The 24,881-nt window shown below is 41.8% G+C and overlaps 1 pseudogene; it reads right to left on the reverse strand.

Moving 5' to 3' along the window:
* Positions 1–289: 289 nt before the first annotated feature.
* On the reverse strand, positions 290–9,140 carry LOC107819782 (7-deoxyloganetic acid glucosyltransferase-like; annotated as a pseudogene).
* Positions 9,141–24,881: the final 15,741 nt, after the last annotated feature.

The raw sequence follows: 24,881 nt of genomic DNA on the forward strand, positions 1-24,881 counted from the left end.
AGGGTAAGAGAAAAGAAAAATAAAAGAAGAAAAGTAAAAAAAAAAATTTCTTTTAATAAAAGAAATGTTGTAAAATTTGAAAAATAAAATAAGTAATAAAAAGACAAAATTAAGTGGCGAAAGATGGTTGGTGCGTGCATTATACTACTTTTTCCTGGAACTGGTATTGATCACAACGGTGATAATGTATTTTCCCAATTTTTATTAGATTGGTCACAGTCCAAAATTCATAGTTTATGTTCGTTGCTTCCATAACGAAACAAAATTAGTCATCAAGACAAAGAGAAAGTAACAAAGAAGTCTCTCTTCCGTGGAAAAAGCAGTAGTTTTCAAGAAAACAGCAGAAGAAAACGACGACAAATTTTAGGACCCCATGCCAAACTGATACCTACTGTAGTATTCGGCAGCAGAAATAAAAAAAACACAAGCTTAGCATGTCACGTTCTTATGTTTCCATTTTCTTTAGTTCTAACCAACTCTTTGATGTCATGAATGAGACAGTCGAGGTTATTGTACGATGAACCACCTTCTCCAATACTTAGTTTTGCCAACTTTGATAATTCCTCAATTGATTTCTTGAACTCGTCTCTTTTTGTTTCCATCAGATCCTTTATCGTTCTCTCTATAGTTGATCTATCACACATGTCCTTCATGTCCAACCCAATTTGCCATAATTCATTTACTAATCTGCTTGTGACTCTCTGATCCACATATAGTGGCCAGCATATCATGGGCTTTCCCTCGATGACACTTTCCAATGTTGAGTTCCACCATGTGTTAAAAATCCAGAAATAGATGGGTGGGCCAGTACCATCTTTTGTGGAGCCCAACTCACTACGTAGCCATTTCCCTTGCAACCCTCTGCAAGTTCCTTCATAAATTGGACGTCTGATTTGCCTCCCTTCAAAATGTTGGGCCTCATAACCCACAAAAATTTAACTTTACTATTCAGTAGGCCATGTCGAAATTCCAAAATTTCCTTCTTCGATAAAACTACAGCACTTCCAAAACTCACATAAATTACTGATCCCATGGGCTGCGCATCAAGCCATTTAATAGAACTATGATCTTCTTCCCACAAACTATTTGAGAAGGGCAATGATGGAGTGTTTTTTGAAGCAAGTTTAGCCTTTAAGTGCAAGTGTACAGGCCCAATTGCATATGTTTTGGGAGAGTAGGAACGAATGCAAGAAAGAAAAGACCTGTCTAAATCTTCAAATGTATTCAATATGAGACCATGGGATTGTGGGATCCGCTCAATCTGCTTCAAAGCGGCTAGGAAATTTGGATCAGTCTTATAATCCATGAGACAAAAGTGTGGAAGATCTCGTCGGCGAAGAAGACCTTCCATGGCTGGTATATGTGTTACTGATGCATCCAAGTCATTGTCTAAGAAGAAAATATAAAGTTAGTTTGGTTAAATTTACAATTGCGGCATTCCAGTTTTGGATGTGTTTACCCTAAAAAAACAGATAAAAATTAAATTTGTAAGTGATTTTAAGGATACGTGGATTTATTCAATACAAACGGTAAAGATTACCAGAATAAACAAATAAGAGATGTAATAAACTATCAAATTGCTTGAAAATAGGGGGGATGATTCTGGACTCGAGGGCAGCCTCAATAAGGTATCCGTCTTCGATCCCGGGCTTATAATAATGAAACACTAACCAACAAACATAAGAGCTTTGAATAACAGAATAATAGTATATTGCCTTGGTATGCGTGTTATAATGTGTTTAATGAACAATGAGACCCCCCTTTATATAGTAGGGGAGTCCTACTCTAGGTACAATTCCATAAAAGGTAAAAAAACCTTCCGTTTAACGAATCACCGGATTTTCGCCGGTACGTGCCGAGATCTGCACCGTGAGACCAGGCCGGTCACGGATATCACGGCCCTCTGTTAATCGTGTTCGGTTGCTCAATAATGTTCTCTGAAGTCTTTTGGGTTTTGGATCGATCCTGGGGTCATGGCCCGATATTCCCGAAGGCGGGCACCGTGTCCCCGAACCCTGTCTCGATGAGACCCTTGCATCGATTCTGGCTCCTTATCATCACGTGTCTTGTTCGATTCACCTTATCGGAAATCGGGCTATCCCATAGGCCCGGTTTTACCCGTATACAGATAGTCCCCTCGTTTCTCGGAGAGTAAGTTTTACGAAAACAATGAGGAACGGCATGAGTTCTTCAATCCCTTCTTCAGCACACCGTGACACTAAACGACAAAGAAACTGAAACGTTTCGTCAGTCGCGTCGTACTGACCCCAAACGTGTGTCAGCGATCGGCAGGTCGTTCGTGGATGCGAAACGGCGCACAGCCTCTATAAATAGTCATTCCTTCATTCATTTTTTACTTTTGACCAAGCTCCTACCTTCGATCCTTCAAGATATCACTGACTTCCTTCATTTTTCAACATTCTTACCTTCGTTCTTCAAATTGCAATCTTTCTTTTACCCTTCACTTAAGCCAACGCGCTTGATTTTCTCAGCAAGTTTTTACTCTTCATCTCCTCATCTTCCTTCACACTTTCAAACCTTTTACCTAGGAAAAAATTGGCGAAAACTTCCAAAAACGTTCCCCAGAAAGGTGTTTCTTCTACCTTGTAGCCGACCACTGAGGTCGAGGAGACTGCCCCTGATGTGGTTGTCCTCGAGAGGTCTATACCGGGCGCGGCCACTGATGAACCGACGGTCGAACACCCCTTAAAAATGTTCGTCCCGGGGGGGGGGAGGGGGAGGAGGTGTTCGATTAATGACGACTTCAAGGTCGAAAAGCCCTCTCTGGTCCAAGGTCGAGGTGAGGCAGTTTTACGGTACATCTGCTCCATTACTGAGGCCGTTCTTCCTGTGGTTCGAAAGGACTGCGGTTGGACGGATAAGGACGTAGTGATTCTCGGGCCTGATGACGGCATTACTACCCATGTTGAGGGATATCTGAGTGTTTACGCTTATCCTTTTATATTAGGCCTGGTGGACCCGGTCATCCTGGACTTTTGTAGGAGGTACGAAGTATGCCTTGGCCAGATTCCCCCATCGCTGTGGAGGATCGTGATTCTCCTCCAATTTTTTGTGAACAAAATTGATTCCTGCACGTTCACCATCGATCATCTATTCCACTTGTATAATCCCCGAATCTTCCAGGGGGGAGGGGGACTGATAAAGCTTGTTCGCCGAGCTAGCAAAGCCCCATTTTCAAGTATCGACGAGGACCGGGATCAGGGCTGGCAGGGATGCTTTATTCGGGTGAGAACCGCAGACTTGATCCCTGCCGAGTGGAGGCTATTCCCCGAGAAGTGGAACGTGTCACGTAAGTATAACTCCTTTAAAACGTTTATTTTATGTTTTATCTTCCCTTTTCTCATTGGTGCTTGCTGTGGTGCATCCCTCGCTCGAGTCCCAAACGCCATTCCTCGGCTCAAAGAGTAGATCAAAGGCATTTGTTTGTAGATTCTTTATGCCGAACGCTCGTGGCGTGAGCTCTCGAAGGGTCACTGGGAGGCCCGTTCTCATGGTAAGATTCCTCTCTCCGAGTGGAAGCACTAGGCTTTCTTTTTCAACACTATGTCCTCATTATTTCTCTTCTTTTTTGCAGGCTTGCCTAAGACCATCGATATTAGGCTCTTGGCAGGGGGCGAGGACCTGCCCGTTGATCCTTTCGCTTCAGGGCAGCCTGTAGCCACAGTAGGAGAGAAGAAAAGGAGGTGGGCCGCGAGTTCCCCGAGCTCGGAGAAGAAGAAACCAAGGAGAAGGTTGGCTCGTAAGCCAAAGAAAAACTCCAGCTCCCGAGTGCCTGACTCGAATTCACTCTTTCGGCTCAAGGACAAGCTCGAGGAGGATGATCTTTTTATGGCCCGCGTGCCGCCCTTTCCCGAGGAACAGGTGGCAGCCGAGGGGGAAATGACGGAGGCTAATCCCCCTCAAGTTCACGAGGCTGGTACAGAGGTAAGGGTCCATACCTCTCGAGTCACCGGCTCTGCCCCACTCGGTATTATAGAAATTTCGGGATCGCCCTTGTTCATATAGTCCATGTTCGATGAAGCCCGAGCGACGAAGGAGCGATCCAATGAAGGGGTTCATGGAGCGGACGATCCCCTCCGATGTTTCTTTTGATGGTGTAGACTCAACCGCCCTGGAAAACTTCTCCAGGTTGGGTAACTTAGCAGTGCCGAGGAAAAGTTCATCCTTGGAGGTCGGTGGGCCGAACTCGAGCCCGAGGTTGGTCAACCGGTTCCCCGCTCCGAGCACGGATCCTGGCCGGAAGTGATCAGTTGTTATCACCGTCCCAGAGGATGCCCGGGTTCTTTCCACCCCTGTCGAGGTAGCTAGCTACCTCCGGTGCCTGGAAATCAAAGAAGACCAGGCAAAAATGAACGACGTGGATGCGTTATGCTTGTTCAACGAAGCACAACAGGCATTAAACCGGGTAAAGTGTTATCACACACTTTTATCTTCGTATTTAGTTTTTGATGACTCTAATGCCTTTTCTTTTTCACATTTTGCAGGCCTCGGTGCTCCACCATGAAACCTTTCTCTGGTACCAGGATGAGCTTGGCCAACTCGAGGCCGAGGTCAAAGAGCTTGTTGAGAAGAGGGACATGTATAAGCTTCTCAGCGAGCAACGCGAATGAGAAGTCAAGAATCTCCGGGCTGAGTTTGATGCGGCTCAGAAGAACATGCCGACCTAGTGGAACAGGTAAATATCTTCGAAGTTAGTGATGAAGAGTTATGCTTGGCGACTAACGGTCAAAACTCGCAGGTCCAGCAGAAGCTTGATCGGATCGACGAGCATCGAGCGAAGATGGATGAGGTCAAGGCCATAGCCGAGGAGTGAAAGGGCAAAATGGACCGATTGGCTTCGGAAAAGGAGACTGCCCGGGAGCAGCTAGCCTCGGCGAAGGTCCAATTTTGAGGGGCGAGGGAGAAAACCGAGGCTCGATCCCAAAAAAATCGAAGACCTCCAGTCCCAACTAGGCTCGGCCGTTGTTGAACGGGATACCCTTGGCAAGGAGCTTAAAATGGCCAAGTCAGCGACGAAAATAACAAGGGCCGATGCTGAAGAGATGGTGGCCCAGTACAGAGCTGATGCTGAGGTAGCCCAGGACTGCCTGAAAGTCACTATCGAATACGTGAAGTGGCAGTCCCGAAGAGAGGCTCTTGAGGAAGTTCATACTCGGGGGTTCGACCTTTCGGCCGAGATCAAAAATGCTAAGAGGATCGAGGCCGACGCCAAGAAGTTGGCAGATCCCGAGGATGAGGAAGGCTCCGAGGGTTCCGGCGAATCCGAGGGCGGAGAAGACCCCGATGGTCCCGGTGACGAGGCGGACTCCGGCGAAGATTAGACTTAGGTGCCTTGTATATTTTTTTTTATTTTTGTATTTTTGTATATTTTATTGAAGCCGTTTGGCCTTTGTAAAGATCTTTATATATATACAAGACTTTTCTTTTTTTCCCTTTGGAAATTTGTAAGTTTGTTTCTTTTGGTTTTTTCTTTACGATTGCAAAGATTTCAAATGCCTTAGCACGTAGTAATAAGGTCTTGTTCGGAGGTTCAAACAAGACTTATTCTCGATGTAATTTTGTTCAAAACTCGTGGGGGCTTTGTATGACTGGAAGCTTTCCCCAAAGAGCTTACTTACAAGTTTTTAGATTATAATTTTGCCGAGGGTAGCTTTTGGACCGGTTTGGAATTTTTGAAGGCCTTATGTTTTAGTTACGGGTTTCAGACATCTCCGAGCCGTTTCTAGGATGGCCGTAGCCTTTTAAGTTTGGGTAATGCCCAATAGGCTTATTACCCCGGGCTTCGATACCCGAGCCGTCCGGGCTTGCCCAGGATGACAGTCCCCGAGTGGGGGTGATTGTAGCCTTTAAAGTTCGGGCACTGACTAATAGGTTTTTGTGCCCCTGAGCTTCGACAGCCCGAGCCATCCGAGTTGGCCTTGGACAACAGTCCCCGAGTCGGGGTGTTCTCTTGGATCCGTATAGAGGTGGCCCTTGGGCTCTATGTTCTTAAGGAACAAAATGTAGTAGTTTTTAGGAGACAAAATATGTATCTGCGCTTCGTATTATGGCTTAAGTGGTCTATGTGGGAACAATTCATTTGACCGTTTGGCCCTTACAATAAATCCTATCTACCGAGCCCAGACTGTTTGAGCACAAAGTTTCTTTCCTTGCTAAAATCATTATCCGAGGGTGATTGCCCCCAGTATTCGAGGCCGATCGTAGAGAGGGTCCGGATACTGTTGATGTGATCCTTGACTCTGATTCATAACCGGTCTTCAGTTCTAAGATTGTACGATTACTGTTGCCTCGTTAAAAATCTTGCCGGAAAACCCATTTGGGACAAAACCGGTTCAAGGGAAAAATAGTGCAACGCGTGCTTTTAGGCCTAAAAGCCGCATCATCCTTTGGCCGTTGCCTGCAAGTGTCAGTCCAATTCGTAATGCATGTAAAGAAAAGAATGAATGGGGTCGTACCTTAGCAGTAGTATCGTTTTAAGTGGGTTATGTTCCAGTTGTTCTGTAATCGCTCACCTTTCACTGCTTCGAGTTTGTATGATCCTTTGCCGGTGATCTCGATAATTCGATATAGACCTTCCCAATTCAGTCCCAGCTTCCCTTCATTCGGGTTCCGGGTGTTCAGTGTCACCTTTCTTAACACTAAGTCCCCGATATTGAAGTGTCGGAGGTTGGCTCTCCTGTTATAATACCTTTCGATCCGTAACCGGACGGGGGCGGCTTCGCGCCTTTCGTCCAACAGTTCCAGGCTCGTGCTCATGGCCTCATCGTTTGACTCTTCGGTCGTATATCGGAACCTAAGACTCGGTTCTCTTACTTCGACCGGTATTAGCGCTTCGACACCGTAGACCATCGAGAACGTGGAGACCTCGGTACTAGATTTTGAGGTTGTACGATACGCCCATAGGACTTCGGACAAAATTTTCTTCCATTTTCCTTTGGCATCGACCAACCTCTTCTTAAGATTTTGGAGTATGATTTTGTTCGTAGACTCCGGCTGCCTGTTCTCACTAGGGTGATAGGGTGTTGATATGATACTTTTGACCTTGTGGTCCTCGAAACATTTACTCACCTTACTGCCGATGAACTGCTTCCCATTGTCGCACATGATCGCGGCCGGCATTTTGAACCGGTATATTATGTGGTCCCAAATAAAATCAATAACTTCTTTCTCCCTGACTTTCTCAAATGTCTAGGCTTCCATCTATTTAAAAAAAATAGTCAGTCATAAATAATATAAATTGAGCCTTATCGGGGGCCCATGGCAGGGGGTCGACGATATCCATTCCCCATTTTATGAATGGCCAGGGTGAATAGACCGAATGTAGTAACTCCCCGGGCTGATGATTCATCGGTGCATGCCTCCGACACCCGTCGTATTTTCGCACGAACTCCTTTGCGTCTTTAATAAGAACATTTAGCATATAATAATACCTTAATCAAGCCAAGTGCGAAACATTTCCGTCTTTCGTGATTCGTGTCCATTTTAAACAATCTAGTATTACTATGTAATTTATTTTTCTCCTCCCCAAATTTAATACATTGTTCAATTTAATGAGATTCAAACTAATTAAACTATGACTAACATGATGAATGTATTCTTTCACCATTTTGATATGAGAAAAGTTGCAAACTTATAATAATTTTCTTGTAGTTTCGAATATCTAAATTTTGATTAATACAAAATTAATCAAATCAAAGCTAACTTCGAAGTTTAACTGATTGACTCAGTCCAACATATAGGGAGAGAGACACGAATACATGTTTCTAGCTAGAATTTAGATTATAATTAGTTGTCAAATAAATAATAAGGACTCAGGCTTCTCTCCCTACATTGGGACGCCATTACTAGTAACGCTAGTGTCCAGCGATAATATTCTTTTCTCTGTGTGTGTGTGTGTGGGGGGGGGGGGGGGAGGGGGGAGGGTGACTGGTAAATAGTGGTAATCTTATTTAACTTGAATTTACGAAACAAAAACAAAGAAAGAAAAATGAGTGAGGGAGAGAGAGAGAGTACCTTCGAAGGGAAGCTCGCCAGATTCAATAAGTTTTGACAGACACAAGTAAACCCAAAGGCAGGACGGGCTAATGGTGTCAAAGGGAATAACTGGAACTCCCATTTCATTTCCAATATCAACCACAAAATAAGACAGGGCATCTGGTATAACACATGTCACCGGTTCTTTGGCTCCACTTCTAAGCATATTTTCTCTAAGAAAAGGCTCCGCCACGGTCTGCACGGAGCTGATAATGTCCCCGAATTGTTCGACCGAGCGCGGGTGTTCCTCGGGAAGGCCATCAGGTATTGCGAGGAATTGAAAACCGGGATATTGCCCGAAACGAGATTGGACATTGGTGTGGCGGAGGAGACGTTCTTGGTTGTGGATGGTGTTGAGGAAGGTGACCTTCAGGCCTGAAAGGCAGAAGAGCTCGGCCAGCTGCAGCATAGAGTTAATTGGGCCTTGCATTGGAAGAGGGAAGATGAGAACGTGAGGAATCGTTGCTTCTTTGTGCTGGTGCTCCATAACGTGAGGTCAGTTTGCTTGACTGGATATGTGAAATTAGGCTTTGGCGTCTCATATTTTATAGATTGAGTTGGTACAGCATTTGCCCTTCCCAGTTTTCTTCTCATCTGTGTCTTTAATTAATTATTTGGTGGGTTGATGCCGTGATACTTTGGCACATGTAAAGAGGGTCATAAATATATTTGTTAAGGGAAGAAATTATACTTAATTTCAAGTGGAGAAGAAAAATTTCAGTTTTCCACGACTCGTTCCGCCTGTGTGAACAGATAAAAATATCCATTTTTATACGATTGCCAATTATTATGAGTCGTACATTACATTGTATACGGTCGAAATCGAGCTCGTCTACGACATGGTAGATCAGGTTCGGAACATGGCAATAAAGAACTGAAGATCGACTCCAAATCCCACCGAGCTAGAATTCGGGGTTGGAACCCCCGCCTTCGCGAATATCGAGGTCGTGATCCCGAAATCGATCCTAGCCCCGAACGAGCTCGAAGAAACATTGTTAGCATAACAAAAGACCGAAATATCCGTGACCAGTCGGATATTACGGCAGGAATCGCGACACGCATTAATGAGGAACTGACAATCGAAAAATCAAGAGATTTTTTACCTTTTATAGAAATGTATCTAAAGTAGGACTCTTCTACTATATAAAGGGGGTCTCATAATTCATTTAATATATTGTAGCACGCATTCCAAAGCAATACATTGTTATTTTCTCTTTCAACACTTGTTCTTCTGTCTCGTGATACTGATCAAAGTGTATCTGGCTCGAGGGTGGCTAACCTTCCGAGATTGAAAGTGTCCAATTCGTGTGGTTTGAATTTACTTTATCATTATTTATTTCAATTACAACTTAATTTATCACTTTGTATCAAGTTAATCCTTGTATCCTTAAAATCACTTACAAATTCAATTATTATCCGATTTTGAGGGTAAGCAGTTTGGCGCCCACCGTGGGGCTAAGGATAATAGTGGTTATTTGATACAAATTTTCATAACATACTACTTTACACTTGTTTTTTGAAGTGTATCTAATTTCTGGTTAAATCTCAAAATGCCAAACTCTCAATCACTACCCCTACATGTTGACAATGAGGCCGGTCATCAAGGTGAAAATAACAACATAGTGCCCACTAACGAGGTATCGCCTGTTGATCCCATCGGAATTCCAGTCGCGGACCTGATCGATGCTAATTCACATGTGGCTATCAACGCAAACTTGCCAACCGATCCCGAGAATAGCATCCGTGGTGGAGCCCGATCAGAAGCTCAAATACACAAAATATTGGAGGAGACAGGATCAATTTATGGATGATCTTCAAAATATTACAGACTCAACAGGCGGTGATAGATAAGTTACAGAACCAAAACCGCGCACCTTGCAGAATGGAACCTGATCCGTCCCGGGAAGTAACCCGCAATGATGAACCGGTTGCAGAGAGGTTGAATGAAAACGAATCGGGGAATAACCCCGAGATCGCAAAGATGCTCGAGGAACTGACAAAACGGATAGAATCAGGGGAAAGAAAAACCGAAACTAATGACAAAAAGGTAGAAACCTATAATTTTAAGGTCGACCAAATCCCAGTCGCACCGCCAATATTGAAAGGCCTGGATTCCAAGAAGTTCATGCAAAAGTCTTTTCCTCAGAGCGCGGCTCCAAAGCGATCCCTAAGAATTTCCGCATGCCCGAGATTCCTAAGTACAACGGAACGACCGACCCAAATGAGCATGTTACCTCCTGCACATGTGCCATCAAAGGGAACGACTTGGAAGATGATGAGATCGAGTCTGTCTTGTTGAAAACGTTCGTAGAGACCCTATCAAATGGAGCTATGATATGGTATCACAACTTACCTTCTAATTCTATTGATTTATTTTCTATGCTTGCAAATTCTTTCGTGAAAGCACACGCCAGGGCTATCAAAGTCGAGACCAGGAAGTCGGACCTTTTTAAAGTAAAACTTAAGGATAATGAGATGCTCATAGAGTTCGTGTTCCAGTTTCAAATGGAACGGATGGACCTACCACCGGTCGGACCTTTTCAAAGTAAAAATTAAGGATAATGAGATGCTCTTGGGCCGTTCAGACTTTTACCCAAGGGCTCAACATTCAGAGCTCGTTGGCTTCACAACAGTTGAAACAAAACTTGGTGGAATATCCGGCTGTCACTTGGGCCGATGTCCATAACCGGTATCAATCAAAAATCAGGGTTGAAGATGATCATCTTGGTCCCCCTTCCAAGTCTATATATCCCGTTAGAACCATCGATAGAGTCAAGAGAGACATCGATTGTGAACCGAGATCAAACAGGGATCGGTATCAGCCGTTCAATGGGGACCAAAGAAGCAGTGGGTCCGGACGGAACTCTCTGAGAAATAAAATGAGAAGTAATCGAGGTTAGAACAACCGGGGACTCATGAGCAAAAACAGCTTTGACAGGCCCGTCGGGCTTATAGAAGTGCCAAGATTATCGGAGTACAACTTTAACATCGATGCCGCCGCTATCGTATCTGCCATCGGACGCATCAAAGATACCAAGTGGCCTATACCTTTACAGTCTAATCCAGCCCAAAGGGATCCCAACCTAATGTGAAAATATCACAACACTCATGGCCACAGAATAGAAGACTGCCGACAATTAAGGGAAGAGGTGGCCCGACTATTCAGCAAGGGCATCTTCGAGAATTCCTGAGTGATAGGGCCAAGAACCACTTCAGGAACAGGGGCACTAATAAGAAGACAAAGCAGGAAGAGCCTCAGCACGTCATTAATATGATCATTGGTGGAGTCGACATTCCCCAAGGTCCGATGCTGAAGCACACCAAAGTGTCCACCACAACTGAAAAATAGACTCGGGATTACGTACCGGAAAGAACCTTGTCTTTCAACGACGAAGATGCTGAGGGGATCGTGCAGCCCCACAATGATGCACTAGTAATATCGGTACTCCTAAATAAATGTCGAATTAAGTATGTGTTAATTGATCCAGGTAGCGCAACCAACATCATCAGATCAAGGGTCGTAGAACAACTCGGCTTACAAGATCAGATCGTACATGCGGTCTATAATGACCTGACTTGTCATTTTATGAATTAGCATCTCATTTTATGACTTAACATCTCGGTGTATTATGACTTGCGTATGTGGTCGAATTGGTTTTCGGACGATTCAGGATCAAATTGTAAGAACAATTCTTATTTAAGAAGTTTACAAGAAAAGAGTTGATCGGGGAGTTGAATTTTGAACAAACGACTGTGAAATAGAATTTCGATAGTTTCAATAGTTCCGTATGGTGATTTTGGGCTTAGGAGTGTGGCCGGATATTTATTTGGAAGTCTGTAGTTGATTTCGCTTAAAATGGCAAAAATTGTAATTGGAAGGTTTGGAAGTTTGACCGGGACTTGACTTTGGTGATATCGGGGTCGGAATTTGATTCCGAGAGTTGATATATCATTTGGAACTTGCATGCAAAATTTGACGTCATTCCGGGCTAATTTGATATGTTTCGACACTAGTTTTGGAAGTTGGAAGATTTGGAAATTTATGAGTTCGATTTGTGGTGCGATTCGTAGTTTCGAGGTTGTTTGATGTGGTTTGATGCCTCGAACAGGTCCGCGTTATATTTTAGTACTTGTTGATATGTTTGGTTGAGGTCTCGAGTAGCTCGGTTGTATTTCGGGGTGAGTTTTGAGAGAGTCTGTCCATTTCGGCAATCTGATGTTGTTCTGGAACTTTGGAAGTGCGGGGGGCACATTTTGGAGTGATGAGGCAGAGGAAAAGTGCGGACTGCAAAGGAAAAGTGCGGACCGCAGAGGAATTGTGCGGACCGCAGAGGAATTGTGCGGACCGCAGAATTCCTCTCGCGGCCGCAGAATTGAGATTTCTGCAGATTCGATGGTCCGACTTCGGAAGCTTATATCTTTTGATCTATAAGGAATTTGGAGATGATCCAAAAACGAAAGTTATGGTCAATTTACTGAAGCCTGGTAGTTTAGCGGCTGCTGAAGTGCGGCCGCACAATTTGGATTGCGGCAGCAGAGACCTTAAATGTGCGGTCAACACTTTGGAAGTCAGATGTGGTACCATATAAACGAGGTTTTCATCTCACTTTTTATTTTCAGACTTTGGGAGCTCGGTTTGTGGCGATGTTTCGTGGGAGTTTCAAGAAAATCATCAGGACAAGTGATTCTAACTCGGATTTGGTTAATACACATGAATATATCATTATTTTCTTCATTTAATTAGTATTTTGAGATTGAAATTTGGGAAAAATTATAGAAATTTCTTAAAACAAAAATTTAAGATTTGGAGGTCGATTCGTTATCGAAATTTGGTAAATTTGGTATAATTGAACTCGTATCGGAATGGATGTTCGAATTTCTTAAAAATTCAGTTGGGTTCCGAGAGGCGGGCCCCGCGTTGACTTTTTAATGTGAAATTTTAAGTCGACGTTATATTATCCAGAATTTTTTTTGATGAATTTTAATGAAGTTATATAATTAATTTGGATAGATTTGAGTTGTACGGAGGTCAATTCAAGCAAGAAGGCTTTTTAGGAATATCGGCCTAACTTCAAAAAGGTAAGTATCTTGCCTAACCTTGAGTGAAAAAATTACCCCTTAGGCATTGAGTTGTATGTGCCATTTGTGTAATGTGAAAGTCATGTACGCGAAGTGACGCATACGTAATCGGGCTTATATGTGCAAATTTTATTGGTTTAATGTCGTAGGCATTTTTAAGTATTAAATTAGAAATTGCTGGTACTTATTAAATCCTTATTTGTCATGCCTCGTTCTCTGGTTGTCGAATTTATTTTATATGATAAATTGGTGTAATTGCTACTTTGAATTTTTTGTGAATTTCATGTGCTTGTTGAGTTGACATCTCTTAGAAATAATTACATTATGGGTTTCCATCTGCAAATGATTTATTAAATAAGTTTCAATTGAGACATTAATATATTTATCGGAAATTTGGATTTAAGAAGTGGTTGTTCTTGCTGAGTTATTTTTCCATCATTGTGGTTGCATATTTACTTTGGGACTACGAGGCGGTACCTCTGGAGATCCCCTTGTCTTGTATATTTACTTTGGAACTACGAGGCGGTACCTCGAAAGATCCCCCAATCTTGCATATTTATTTTAGGACTACGAGGCGGTACCTCGAGAGATCCCCCTGTGGAGCATTTATATTTGGATTTACGAGGCGATACCTCGGGAGCATCCCTGCTGTTTATTTCTATTTGATGTGCTGTTACTTATCTGTAAATTCTCGTAGTTCACTTCTCAGTCATTTCATTAAATTATTATGTCTTCTGCCTTGTGAATTAACTGTACGATTGTGATAGAAATATGGGCACGAGGTGCCGTGAGATATGAAAGTGGGCAAAGACCCGAGATTTTTAGGATTATGAGGTGAGGTGTCAACCGGTGGTTTTACTTGAAAGAAATTATATTCGAAAGGTCTTTATTTGAAAGAATTATATTCGACGGATTTGATTTAAAAGAATTTTCTTCGAAAGGTTTGTATTTGAAAGAATTATATTCGAAGGATTTTATTTAAAAGAATTATATTTGAAAGGTTTTAATTTGAAAGAATTATATTCGGAATGTTGTATTTAAAAGAATTACATTTGAAAGGTTTCTATTTAAAAGAATTATATTCGAAGGGTCCCGAGCAGCTTTGTGATATGTATTATGACTTGCGTGGTCGAGTTTGGTTTTCGGACGATTTAGGATCAAATTGGAAGAACAATTCTTATTTAAGCAGCTTAAAAGAAAAGAGTTGACCGGAGAGTTGACTTTTGAGCAAACAACTTCGAAATAGAATTTCTATGGTTACAATAGCACCATATGGTGATTTTGAACTTAGGAGTGTGTCCGGATATTTATTTTGAAGTTCGTAGTTGATTTCGCTTGAAATGGCGAAAGTTGGAATTGGAAGGTTTGGAGTTTGATCGGGACTTGACTTTGGTGATATAGGGGTCAGAATATGATTCTAAGAGTTAGATTAGCTTCATTATGTCATTCGGAACTTGCATGCAAAATTTGACATCATTGCGGGTTAATTTGATATGTTTTGGCACGAGTTTTGGAAGTTGGAAGATTTGAAAATTTATGAGTTTGATTTGTGGTGCGATTCATAGTTTCGACGTTTTTTGATGTGGTCTGAGTCCTCGAGAAGGTCTGCGTTATGTTTTAGGACTTGTTGGTATGTTTGGGTGAGGTCCCGAGTGGCTCGGGTGTGTTTCAGGGTGAGTTTTGAGCGAGTCTGGCCATTTCGGCACTCTGATGTTGTTCTGGAACTTTGGAAGTGCGGGGGGCACATTTTGGAGTGCTGAGGCAGAGGAAAAGTACGGACCGCATAGGAAAAGTACGGACCGCAGAGGAATTGTGCGGACCGCAGAATTCCTCCCACGGCTGCAGAATTGAGATTTCTGCATATTCGATGGTCCGACTTCGGAAGCTTATATCTTTTGATCTATAAGGAATTTGGAGATGATCCAAAAATGAATGTTATGGTCAATTTACTGAAGCTTGGTAGTGCAGCGGCTGCTGAAGTGCGACCGCACAATTTGGATTGCAGCCGCAGAGACCTTAAATGTGCGGTCAGCACTTTGGAAGTCAGATGTGGTACCATATAAACGAGGTTTTCATCTCATTTTTCATTTGTGGACTTTAGGAGCTCGGTTTGTAGCGATGTTTCGTGGGATTTTCAAGGAAATCATCAGAGTAAGTGATTCTAACTCGGATTTGGTTAATATAGATGGATATATCATTGTTTTCATCATTTAATTAGTATTTTGAGATGGAGATTAGGGAAAAATTGTAGAAATTTCGTAAAATGAAAATTTAAGATTTGGAGGTATATTCGTTATCGGAATTTGGTAGATTTGGTATGGTTGAACTCGTATCGGAATGGGTATTTGGATTTCGTAAAAATTCAGTCGGGTTCCGAGAGGCAGGCCCCGCATTGACTTTTAAATGTGAAATTTTAAGTCGACGTTATATTATCCGAAATTATTTCTGAAGATTTTTAATAAAGTTATACAATTAATTTGGATAGATTTGAGCTGTCTGAAGGTCAATTCAAGCAAGAAGGCTATTTTGGAATATCGGCCTAACTTCAAAAAGGTACGTATCTTGCCTAACCTTGAGTGGGGGAATTACCCCTTAGACATTGAGTTGTATGTGCTATTTGTGTAATGTGAAAGCCGTGTACGCGAAGTGGCGAGTACGTACTCTGACTTATATGTGCAAATTTTATTGGTTTACTATTGTACGAATTTTTAAGTATTAAATTAGAAATTGTTGGCACTTATTAAATCCTTATTTGTCATGCCTCGTTCTCTGGTTGTCGAATTTATTTTATATGATAAATTTGTGTGATTGCTACTTTGAATTTTTATGTGAATTTTGTGTGCTTGTTGAGTTGACATCTCATAGAAATAATTACATTATGGGGTTTTCATCTGCAAATGATTTATTAAATAAGCTTATATTGAGACATTAATATATTTATCGAAAATTTGGATTTAAGAAGCTGGTGTTCTTGCTGAGTTATTTTTCCATCGTTGCGGTTGCATATTTACTTTGGGACTACGAGGCGGTACCTCGAGAGATCCCCCTGTCTTGCATATTTATTTTAGGACTACGAGGCGGTACCTCGGGAGATCCCTCTGTCTTGCATATTTACTTTGGGACTACAAGGTGGTACCTCGAGAGATTCCCCTGTCTTGTATATTTATTTTGGGACTACGAGGCGGTACCTCGGGAGATCCCCCTGTGGAGCATTTACATTTGGGTTTACGAGGCGACACCTCGGGAGCACCTCTGTTATTTATTTCTATTTGTTGTGCTGTTACTTATCTGTAAATTATCGTCGTTCACTTCTCAGTCATTTTATTAAATTATTATGTCTTCTGCCTTGTGATTTGACTGTACGGTTGTGATAGAAATATGGGCACGATGTGCCTTGAGATATAAAATTGGGCAGAGACCTGGGATTTTTAGGACTATGAGGTGAGGTGTTAATCGGTGGTTTTACTTGAAAGAAATTATATTCGAAAGGTCTTTATTTGAAAGAATTATATTCGGAGGATTTGATTTAAAAGAATTTTATTCGAAAGGTTTGTATTTGAAAGAATTATATTCGAAGGATTTTATTTAAAATAATTATATTCGAAAGATTTTTATTTGAAAGAATTATATTCGAAATGTTGTATTTAAAAATATTACATTTGAAAGGTTGCTATTTAAAAGAATTATATTCGAAGGGTTTTATTTAAAAATATAATATTTAAAAATATTTATTTGAAAGGATTATATTGGGAGATATTTGTTTGAAAGATTCGTATTCGTAAGGTATTTATTTGGAGGAAGTATATTCGGGATTTATTTAATTGGAAAGGATTACATTCTAAAGATTTTTATTTGAAAAACTTATAGATAAGCTGTATATTTTGAAGGGCTTGCTTAATTGGTGGTACTTGTCTTTATTATTTGTGTGAGCAATATTTATGGTGTTCTTGCTGTTTTGTGTTTATATCACCAGTTGATTATTATTGTTATAACTGCTATCTGTTTTCTATTATCTTTGTATGCCTTATTGCACAGGTTATTTGACTAGTGAGTGTCTTGACTATACCTCACTACTACTCCACCGAGGTTAGTTTTGATACTTACTAGGTACCGACTGTGGTGTACTCATACTACACTTCTGCACATTTTTGTGCAGAGCCAGGTATTGGAGATATCGAACTCGGCAGAGTTAGTGTGTTGATCGCAAGGATTCCAGGTAGAGCTGCTCGGTCATCGCAGTCCCTTGGAGTCTTTCCATTTTTATTGTACTTTCACTCTTATTCGAACAATATTGTATACTCGATCTTTGAGATCATTTCTTGTAATCAGTTAGAGTTTGTGATTCAGTACTACCAGTCTTGGGAGGTTTTTATAATTTTTTCCGCTTTTGGTTTCGACACTTGTATTAAACTTATGTTTCAAAAAAAGGTGGCTCGATATGTAATTGTAATTGGCTTACCTAGTCTTAGAGTCTAAGTGCCATCACGACGCTTGTGGTGGAATTTTATGTCATGACACGGTCCGAGTCCTGAACGGGTTCAACATGGTGTGCGAAACCACTAAAGGGTAGATAACATTACCGGTGAACATCACCGAAACTGTACAGGAAACCAAGTTCTATGTAATCGAAGGGGATATGAGATACAACGCTCTATTTGGAAGATCATGGATTCACAACATGAGGGCAATACCCTCGACGCTGCACTAGGTGCTGAAATTCCCAACACCCGGAGGAGTAAAAACGGTTTATGGGGAACAACCGGCCGCCAAAGAGATGTTCGTGGTCGATGGGGCGATCCCGGCATCCACACTTTCAACATAGTATGATCCGAATCGGATGGTCAAAGACGGGGCCAATTAGCAATCATCGATACTAGCCTCGATAGGATCGGAGGAACAAGGGGTAAACGAGGACGACAACTACGGAGTACCCAGATCTTTCATAGTCCCCGATGATTCCGAAGCCACAAAATAAACGATCAAGGAATTGGAACAAGTCGTACTAACCGAACACTTGCCCGATCGAAAGGTATACATGGGCAAAGGGTTAAGCCTCGAGCTCCGAAAAAAACTCATTCAATTTCTTATAGCTAACGAAGATTGTTTCGCTTGGTCCCGCCTTGATATGACAGGGATCCTGCTGGAGATAACCACTCACAAGCTAAGCCTGGACACATATTTCCACCCGGTCAAGCAGAAGAGGAGACCCCAGTCCTAGGTCAAACATGCTTTCATCAAGGACGAGGTATCTAATCTTCTTAAAATAGGGTCCATTCAGGGGATTAAATACCCGGATTGGTTTGCAAACATAGTGGTAGTCCCTAAAAAGGGAATAAATTAAGAATGTGTATAGACTATAAGGATTTGAATAAGGCATGTCCCAAGGACTCCTTCTCTATGCCCAACTTCGATCGCATGATTGATGCCACGACCGACTACGAGATCCTCAGTTTTCTCGATGTCTACTCCGGGTACAACCAAATACAGATGAACCCGGGCGATCAAGAAAACAAACCCTTCATCACTAAGTACGGCACATACTGCTATAATGTGATGCCATTTGGATTAAAAAACGTCGGTGCCACCTACCATTCGGATTAAACCCCGATTTTCTCTCTTCTCTCTCATCTATCTAGGCGATACAATGGAGTAGTATTGGCTGCTATGGATGTGCAGCCCTCTCCCTAGCTTCAAGCTATGCGAGAGACGACCAAAAACTTTATTTCTAACACAATATATGCTACTCAACTAATTCCAAACCAAACAGTTCAAAAATTACAAAAAATGAATCTAAAACCTATTGATTTTACTCATGGAGTTCCTACTATCAAGTTTACCATGGAAAAAATTGATCAATACACAAAGGAAGAAGGTCTTCATCAAGCTTTACTGCTCAAATTCTCGTATGGACAACCTGAAATTCTGGAATTATGCAAGTTGCTGCCCAAACCTTTTGGGACGATAAAAAATCGATGTTTGATCAGATTAATGGCTCATCGACATATTTTGGTGAGGTTTGACAAATATGAAGATTTTGTTTTAGCCGCATCTAAATCTGTGTAATATTTGAAGTGCAATGGTAAAGAGTTTCAAATTAGAGTTTTTTCATGGTCGTTTTTGTTTAATCCTAAAGAAGAGATATCTAGAGCTTTTGTTTGGATTTCTTTGCCGAATCTGCTACCTAATCTATTTACTAGGCAGTCGCTCTTATTTATAGCTTTTGCAGCTGGTAAACCAATTGCAGTTGATAGAGCAACAATGGTGAAGTCAATACCTAGTACTGCTAGGGTAAAGGTTTAACTGGATTTGCGTGATAAGCTGCCTACCAACGTGAGATTACAATTTGTGAATGAGAAAACTGGTGAAGTTATGGAGCACTTGCAGGAAATAATTTATGATGATCTTCCATTGTATTGTGAGGTTTGTAAATATTAAGGCCATGGGGAGAAAGCATGTCGGTGACTTAAGGCTAAGAATGATTTTGATCCACACCAACAGTTGATGAATGATGGGAGGATAGTAGAAAAATATCAAGGTGATGTCAGGGAGCTTTTGAATGCTAAGCGAGCTGCTAGTAAAATCATTGAAGCAGTTAATAGTGGAATGCAAAAGCAGGGGACTGGTGAGGGTCGAAGAGAGGTGCAACAACCTGCTAAAGAAGTTGATGCTGGTGTTCCAAAAGCCACAACTGATCGTGAAGAGAAAGACCGTGGTGGCTCTAAAAGTTTAGAGATCGTGCCAAGCAATACTTCAGTTGTAACTTTGCATGATTTTAATGTTACATGTGTTACAAAGGGACTGAAACTTCTAGATGAGACTCATGATGATCAACAACAGCTGTTAAAGATGCAGGATGAGGGAATTAAACAAGTTACTGTTGCTACGATATTAGTCGAGGTTTTGACTCCTAAAGAACCTGGGAATGGCTCTACAACAGGTGTGCTTAATCATAGGTCAACTAGGATTGGGGATGATACTGGTGTGGATATACATCCTACTGTTAGAAGTGTGACGGGGACTGCTGTTGATGTGTAGACTGTCCCAGCTGCTGTTATTAGTCATGGTACTGGTTTGTTTCGAGCTACTAATGGTAATGAACAACAAGAGGTTACACTGGTTGATCAAGGAGGTAGGAGTGGTAAGGATGATGCTATAGAAATTGGGCAACAGAGTAGGGAGCAACAGAAACCTGTTTCTAAACTACCCCGTGACATTCTAGCTGCTACTGCTTTAGTGAGGATTTACCAGGCTGTTGATTCTACTATACAAATTCATAATATGGCACTGAATACTACTAGGATTGTTAGTGATTGAGGTGTAGTGAATTCACATGATAGAACAATTGCTACTGAAGAAACACCACCAGGTTCTAAACCTACAGTTGTGAAGACTATTTTTCAGGTTTGGGATGGGGAAAAGCAGGCTGCTAAGGGACCTGGTATTGATCGTGTTCAAGTTAGGATTGCCGATAACTTCCCTTCAGTTGCTAGGCATATTAATATAAGGTAGGAACATGCTAATGATCAGCAATTACCAGGTGAGAAGGAAAAGGGAACTGGGACTTTAAAATCTGCTACTGCTTGTGCTACTGATGGAAAAGAAAAAATACAAAACACCACTGGAATTTTTGGAAAGGGAGATGCTGGGAAAATTGGTGGAAAATCTACTAACAAGAAGGCTGCTGATACGTTAGAAGCAGAGTCTTAACATGTGCAACAATCACATACTAAGGTTTGGTCAGTAGTGCATCGATCACCTAGCAAGAAGGTGGCTTCAGATCATAAAAATCTGGAAATTGCAGCGGAAACTTTTAGGTGTTCTAACTCTTTTGATGCTTTTCTCAATGTACATGAACATGCTGAGAAAGATTCTACAAATATATTGCAACTGGTGAAGGGTGAAACATTTTTAAAAGATCGACAAACCAGCTCTCTAGACAGTGTAAAAGAGCAGCAAAATGCAAAGAATGTTGATATTTGGTTACGTACCTCAAAGGACATTGTTCCTACAAATGATCTTGATTCAACAACTCTGAATGATGATATTCTGGCCAACCAATTAGTTGCGTGCTCCAGCAATGAAAAAGGAGAACAAGGCAGTGACAATTTGACTAAAGAGTTGGATGGTCGAAGAAATGTCTATAAGAATAATTTGCTTAAGGGTCTGACGGGCAAGCAAGCACACAATTCCAATACTCCCACATTTCATTTTTCCAGAGCTATCATAACTCAAAATGCTTTTGATGCACTTACACATGAGGAGGATGTTGGAGTTAACTTACCAACCTTAGGAGATGATAATATGCATCAGATAATTCTGCCTCATCCTAGCAGTGAGGGGGAATCTAATGGGTAGAGGGTTTCAGCTGTGTAGGAGAAGAAAGAAGGGCTGAGTGATAAACAGGATAAACAGGTTTCATAATTCATCTACTAGCATGCAAAGCAAGACGAAATTAAGTCAAAATGCCACAGTGTATGTTTCGTCTGGACAACTACAACTTCAGACAATCGCAACAGTAGGCTTGAAGAGTTTTAAATAGTCAGGTGAGATTTCAAACAAGGCTTTGATTTCAGACCATGACCGGGCACTTTTGGATGCTTTGGACAGTTCAAAACCTCATAAATGTGCATATTTAGCTGGCTCAAAAATGACTTCACAGGTGCTGAAAGTTTCAGTGGCAAAGAGACATGAACCAAGTAGTGTACAGTTTGGTAAAAACCTCACCAAAAAAGCTGAATTTAAAGCTTCTGCAACGAAGCATAGTAACATGAAGAGGCCTGAACCATTATGGATGGTTGTACAAGAACTAGCTAATCAACAACTAGAGGAAAACTTATGTGTTGCCATTTTCGACGAAGATGGGCTTGAATATTGTCCGGAAGAGGAGGCTAAAAGTGGAGATTTATCTCCTACGCATAGAGGAAAAAAGAAAGCAAATCAAGGAATAGCACTCAGGCAATTCCCAATAAGAAATGCAAAGCAAAAAGGGGCTGCCCCTTCCACATCTACAAGGTCCAATCGATCAGAGAAAAAATGAAGAATTTTTAAGATTTATTGAAGATAGTTGAAGAGGAATCTAAGGAACTTAAAATTGAAGAACTCACAAGTGTGATAAATAAGGGGCAAGACTCTAATTTCTACACTATTTTATGTTATCATTTTCAAAGCATCGTCACATGTAATATCGTCATAGTGTGTGTTATAAACTCTATGATGATCATAGAGTATTTAGTTCTTTCTAGTTCCTATTTTTTAAATGCATGCTAGAAGATGAGTTTTTTCATGCCTCAATAGGAATTGTAAGGTATGGTCTTTGCCCCCCTTACATGTACTCTTCCTTTGTATTTTTTTTTTATTATTAATAAAATAACTACTAGGCAAGCCTAGTAGTATAATTTGCTAAAACAAAATGCCTAGTAAACCGGATGTTCGAGGAACAAATAGAAAAATCAATGTAGGTTTACATTGGCGATATGTTGGTCAAGTCCCTGCAAGCAGAGGACCATTTGAAAAATTTGCAGGAAACTTTCGGCATATTGAAGAAATACAATATGAAGATGAACCCGAAGAAGTGTGCATTTGGAGTTGGATCACACGCCGAAGACAGACGAACAACTGTACCTGTACTTAGCAGTATCAGAGATAGCGGTAAGTGGAGTCTTTGTCCGAGAAGAGAAAGGTACGCAATTTCCAATCTACTATATTAGTAGGACCCTTGGCGAGGCCTAAACTAGGTACCCTCACCTAGAAAAGTTAGCGCTCTCTTTGCTAAGCGCCTCTAGAAAGCTAAAACCATACTCCCAATGTCACCCCATATGTGTTGTGACTGCTTACCCATTGAGGAATGTAATGCATAAGCCCGAGCTCTCAGGACGGTTGGACAAATGGGCCGTGGAAATCAGTGGGTACGATATTGAATATCGGCCCCTGACCGCCATTAAATCTCAAATTTTAGCAGACTTTATGGACGACTTTATGCCGGCCATAATACCCGAGGTCGAAAGAGAGTTGTTGTTGAACTCGGAGACTTTTTCGGAGATCTGGATCCTCTTTACCGACGGTGCCTCGAACGCAAAAGGGTCTGGACTTGGCATCGTATTGAAGCCACCGACATGCAATGTAGTTAGACAATCTATCAGGACGGTAAAATTGACTAACAACGAGGCCGAATATGAGGCCATGATTGCAAGTCTCGAACTAGCCAAAAGCTTGGGGGCGGAGGTAATCGAAGCTAAACGTGACTCCCTCCTTGTGGTGAACCAAGTTAATGTGACGTTCGAGGTCAGAGAGGAACGGATGCAAAGGTACCTGTATAAGTTGCAGGAAACATTACATAGATTCAAGGAGTGGACTCTATAACACGTACCACGGGATCAAAACAGTGAGGCCGATGCCCTTGCTAACTTGGGGTCGGCGGTCGAAGACGATGAGTTCAACTCGGGGGCGGTCGTACAACTCATGAGATCGGTAGTGGAAGAAGGCCACACCAAGATAAACTCAATGAGCCTGACTTGGGACTGGAGAAACAAATATATAGAATATCTGAAGACCGAAAAACTGCCATCGTATCCGAAAGAATCGAGGGCCCAACATACGAAGGCCGCCCTGTTTAGCTTGTCCGAAGACGAAACCCTGTTCAGAAGAACATTCAATGGCCCACTCGCGATATGTCTAGGACAAGAAGATACCGAGTACGTTCTGAGGGAAATCCACGAAGGCACATGCGGAAATCATTCATGCGCTGAATCATTGGTTCGAAAGGTAATCAGAGGCGGCTACTACTGGTTCTACCTGGAAAAGGACGCGAAATAGTTCGTACGAAAATGTGATGAATGTCAAAGACATGCTCCGATGATTCATCAACCAGGGGAGTTGCTGCATTCGATTTTGTCACCATGGTCGTTCATGAAGTGGGGAATGGACATCATTGGCCCCCTTTCATGGGCACCCGGTAAGGCTCAATTTATATTGTTTATGACTTACTATTTTTCTAAGTGGGTGGAAGCCCAGGCATACGAGAAGGTCATGGAAAAAGAAGTCATCAATTTCATCTAGGACCATATCATATGCCGATTCGAAATGCCGGCCGGGATTGTGTTTGACAATGGAAAACAATTCATCTGCAGCAAAGTAAGCAAGTTTCTCCAAGACCATAAGATCAAAAGGATCCTATCAATATCCTACCACCCTAGTGGAAATGAAAAAGCAGATCCGACCAACAAAACCATACTCCAAAACCTCAAAAAGAGGTTAACTGATGCCAAAGGAAAATGGAAGGAAATCCTGCCCGAAGTCCTATAGGCATACCGTACGACCTCAAAGTCCAGTACCGGGGCGACCCAATTCTCGCTGGTTTACAGCACCGAAGCTCTAATACCGGTCAAAGTTGGAGAACCAAGTCTCAGGTTTTGATATTCAACTAAGGAATCGAACGACGAGGACATGAAAACAAGCATGGAGCTATTAGATGAAAGGCGCGAAGACACCCTTGTCCGATTGGCCGCCCAAAAGTAGCAAATCGAGAGGTATTATAATCGAATGGCCAACCTTCGACACTTCAATGTCGGGGACTTAGTGTTAAGGAAGGTCACGTTAAGTACCTGGAACCCGAACAAAAGGAAGTTGGCACCGAACTGGGAAGGTCCTTATCAAATTATTGAGATCACCAGAAAGGGATCATACAAACTCGGAACAATGAACGGTGAGCAACTACCGAACAACTGAAACATAACTCACTTGAAGCGATA

The sequence above is a fragment of the Nicotiana tabacum genome, chromosome 4, assembly GCF_000715075.1.
Source record: "Nicotiana tabacum cultivar K326 chromosome 4, ASM71507v2, whole genome shotgun sequence".
Lineage (NCBI taxonomy): Eukaryota > Viridiplantae > Streptophyta > Magnoliopsida > Solanales > Solanaceae > Nicotiana > Nicotiana tabacum.